We start from the raw sequence: 4,898 nt of genomic DNA, 5'->3' as shown, positions 1-4,898 counted from the left end.
TTGCATATGCATGGTGTTGGTCATGGTCGTAGTGATGTCACCATGGGGATAAGGATGTCGTTCTGTGAAGCATGTTGTCATGAGTGTATGACTGGTTAAATGTTGTATATGTTGCTTACATGTGTCATTTTGTATGCTTGGTTACATTCCTGTATGTTTGGTTACATTCTTGTATGCTTGGTTACATGTATAATTCTTGTAGGTTTGGTTACAAGTATCATCGTTCATGCTTGATCATATGCATTCATGCATGTGTGTGGTCAATTACACATTGCTTATGCATGTTAATGTTTGCATGTGGTCAAGTATACAACGGTGTTCTGGTTGTTTTTGTCATTCATGTAGTCATGACATGTGTGTAGTTGATATGGTCATGCATTGATGACTGCACCTTAGCTAGAATGATGTTTACATGGTTATTTGTTTATGTATCATATGTCTATATGTTGTTATGATTATGTTATACATGTATCACTTTGATTTGATGACATTACAGATGAGATATCCCCCAGAAATATGCTAAGATACATTGGTTTATTGTGATTTAATTTAGTTGACATAGTATGCCTTGCAGAAAAGAGATCAAATGGCTAGCAAGATGGTAGAACACAAAGACTCTCCCTATGAATCGAATGAGCAGCGTAATGTTGGGCTCTCTTCTGATTTGGAAGATACATTGAGAAGCCTGAAGGAAGAAATAAAGAGTTGTAAGGCAGACAATGAAAAATCCATGCAGGCACAAGAGAAACAGCAGAGGTTAATGCAATATTACTTCAGTGTTTGTCAGAATTGTGGCGACATGGACCACTTTGGATAAACCATTAGTAGGAGGATAGGACTAATGGGGCATATGATAGTAGGTCTTATGGTGGTAACAGATTGGGCAGAGATGACACAATTAGAGATGGCAAGTTGTTAGACACTCCAGATATGAGAGATGATGGACATAGGTACTATTCTAGTTCTGGTTCAGATAGGCATCATGATAATCATCGTTATCATCCTTACAAGAGGAGTGATAGGGGATACTTGCTGGATGAGTTTAAGAAAGCAAATCCACCTACCTTTGATGGAGAGATGAAGAAATCACAGGATGCAGAGGCATGGTTGCTTGGTATGAGGAAATTCTTCAGATTACATGATTATTCAAAAAATATGAAAGCAAAGATAGCCACTTTTAGTCTCAAAGGTAAAGCAAATATTTGGTGGGAAGATGTGAAGAATGTTAAAGGTATACATGAGGATGATTTGACTTGGCATGAGTTTGAGAGGCTCTTCAAGAAGAAGTATTTGTCGAAAAGATACTTTGATGACAGAGCTAAGGCATTTTATGAGTTGCATATGGGTTCCATGACAAATGATGAGTATACGAGCAGGTTATTTGAGTCATTGATATATATTCCTTACGTCAAGGAGGAGAAGGCCGAGGTTCAAAGATTCATTAGTGGACTGTCAGTAGCATATAGAAACCAGATTGAGTTTGATGAACCTATATCGTTGGAGGAGGTCATCTGTAAGTTGAAACATTGTTATGAGTAGTCGAAGCGTAGAGTTGAGCCTAAGCGTCACTTGAAAAGAAATGAGAAAGATAAAGGAAAATGGACACCAAAGTGTGGAAGAACTCAAGATGCAAGTAAGAAAGAAAATGTAGTTCCTTACAAGAGGCTCAATACAATTGAGAAAGGACATGGAGAGTAGCAGACTACAGGCGGTGGTAGGGAACCATTGTAGTGTTGGATATGTGGTAAGGATCATCGTAAGAGGGATTGTCCACAGTATCAAAGTGGTGGTATACCCCAGATCTATAGTGTGCAGGAGGTGAATATAGTTTGTGATGTTGGTCATACCATTCTTCGTATCTATGCAGCTATGGACAACAGGTAGGCGAATCATCAAGCATCTATCATTGAGATGGATGGTAAGATTTGTGATCGAGTTATTTCCATTTTGATTGATCTTGGATCTAACTATAATTTTATTAATCCTGACCTGATGGATAAGTGTGGTTTTAGAAAAGAAGTGCATGCATAATCTTGGTTGGTGCAGTTGGCTATAGGTACAAAGAAGAGAGCGCACCATTGGGTGATAGCTTGTGCATTTGAGTTAAATGGTATACCTAGAACAACACATTTGAATGTACTACCATTAGGTTTGTATAATATGTTTTTGTGTATGGATTGGTTGTACCTTCATAGGACCAAAGTGGATTGCTTCGAAAATTCCATTGAGTGTGTTGATGATAGTGGGGAAAAGAGAACTTTGCAGGGGAAGAAGCCTACATAAGTGAGGATGGTTACCGCTATGAAGGCTAAGCATAGTTGGAGAAAAGGTTGTCTGATGTTTGCAGTGCACATTTCTAGTGGAAAAGGTAAGGAAGTTGGGGTTATAAAGGTTTTGAGTAGATACCTAGTTCTACAATAGTTTCAGAACGCATTTCCTGAGGACATTATAGAGTTTCCACCTCATAGGGAGGTAGACTTTTCTATTGAGTTGGTGCCAGGGGCAGCTCCGACATCAAAGGCACCTTACCAGATGATCACACTTGAGTTGGTAGAGTTGAAGTTGTAGTTAAAGGAAATGCTTGATAAGGGATACATTAGGCCAAGTGTATCACCTTAGGGTGCACCAATGGTTTTCATAAAGAAGAAAGATGGTACTCTTGGATTGTGCATTTATTACAAGAATCCGAACAAGGTTACGATTAAGAACATGTACCCATTGTCGAGGATTGATGATTTTTTTGATCAGCTTAAGGGAGAAACAATATTCTCTAAGATTGAATTGAGATTGGGATACCATCAGGTACACATCAAGGAAGAGGATATCTTCAATATTGTGTTCAGGACTAGGTTTGGGCATTATGAGTTTCTTGTAGTTCCATTCGGTTTGACTAATGCTCTAGCTACATTTATGTGTTTGATGAATAGTGTGTTGAGTCCTTCTTTGGACAATTATTTTATTGTATTCATTGATGACATACTGGTATATTCTAAAAATAAGGAAGAACATGCCAAGCATTTAGCAGCAATGTTGATATTTCTAAGAGAGAATTAGTTGTATGCTAAGCTTAGCAAGTGCAGCGTCTTTTAGAATGAGGTACATTACTTCGGGCATTTTGTCTCCAGGGAAGGCATATAAATATATCCAGAAAAGATAAGGGCCATCATGGAGTGGGTAGCTCCTAAGAGTGTGGATTAGGTGAGATAATTCATGGGATTGGCAGGTTACCATAGGAGGTTGATCAAGAAAGGTAAGAAGCTCCTATTGCATATCCTATCACATCATTGCAGAGGAAAGGTAAGAAGCTCGAATGAATAGAAGAATGTGCAACTAGTTTTGAGTATCTCAATAATTTGTTGACACATGCACCAATGTTAAATATTGCAAATCCGGACAAGGAGTTTGTAGTGTGTACATATGATTGCAAGAGAGGACTTGGTGGAGTTCTCATGCAAGAAGGATAGTTAGTGTCCTATGAGACACAAAAAGTGAATGAGCATGAGTAGAACTACCCAACACATGATATTGATCTAGTAGCAGTCATACATGCAATGAAGACGTGGAGGCGCTATCTTCTTGGTAGGAGGTTTGTATTGAAGAGTGATCACAGTGGATTGAGGTATTTATTTGACCAGCCGAATCTAAATGTTAGACAAGCTAGATGGTTGGACACCCTCAGTGAGTTCATCTTTGAGATGAGATACATCAAAGGAAAGGAGAATCGAGCTGCAAATGCTCTTAGCAGGAAGGTACAAGTAAATCATATAGCAGCTATGAGATCTTATGGGATAGAGTTACAGGATATGATCTTGCAGGCAGGACAGCGGGATGACAAGTACATGGAGATCATGCACAGGTTACAATAGAGTACAGGTACAGGTACATGTATAGGTACATGTACATGTACACAAATAGGTACACATATAGTTACAGGTACATGTACAGTTACAGGTATAGGTGGTCCGGATGTAGACTATCATCTCACGATTGATGGTTTGGTAAGATTTAGGGATAGGATCTATGTACCGAATTGCAGTGAACTCGAGAAGGTTATCTTGAGGGATTTTCATGTCAAGCCATACTTGGGTCACCCAGGGTATTAGAAGACATTGACGACGGTGAAGAAGTTCTACTATTGGCCGAATCTGAAAAAGGAAGTGGGAGAGTTTGTGGCTATATGTTTAGATTATCAATAGGGAAAGGCAGAATGTAAGCATCCAAGTGGTCTACTACAGCCTATTGCGATTCTGGAATGGAAATGGGAGGTCATTTCCATGGATTTCATTATAGGTCTTTCGAGGATAGTGAGACAACATGATTCTATTATGGTCATGGTCGACAGGTTGAGCAAGGTAGCTCATTTCATTCCAGTGAAGACTACATATTCATCCAGTGAGGTAGCATAGGTTTTCATCATAGAGATAGTGAGATTACATGTTGTTCCGAAGAAGATTTTGTCAGACAAGGATTCAAATTTCACTTCCAAGTTATGGACGTAGTTATTTGCAAGTTTGGGTATAGAGTTGGCCTTCAATATGACTTATCATCTATGGATAGATGGACAGACAAAGAAGGTCAAAAGGATCTTGGAAGTTATGCCAAGGACATATGTGATGCACTAGCAAAGGAAATAGGAGGAGTATATTTCATTGGTTGAGTACACATACAAAAATGGTTATCAAGAGTCATTGAGGATGAGTCCTTTTGAGGCATTGTATGGGTGGAGTTGTAATACTCCCATCAGCTGGAGTGATCCAATGAATAGAGTACTTTTTGGACCAGATATGTTGGCACACTTGGAATAAGAAATGCAGGTTATAAAGAAGAATCTAAAAGAAAAGCAAGATATACATAAGAGTTATGTGGACTAGCACAAGGTGTTAAAGGAGTTTTAGGTT

This window comes from Pinus tabuliformis, chromosome 6 (assembly GCF_031772625.1).
Source record: "Pinus tabuliformis cultivar Carrire ecotype Pingquan chromosome 6, CPIR1, whole genome shotgun sequence".
Taxonomy (NCBI): domain Eukaryota; kingdom Viridiplantae; phylum Streptophyta; class Pinopsida; order Pinales; family Pinaceae; genus Pinus; species Pinus tabuliformis.
Note: the sequence above shows the minus strand (reverse complement) of the source record.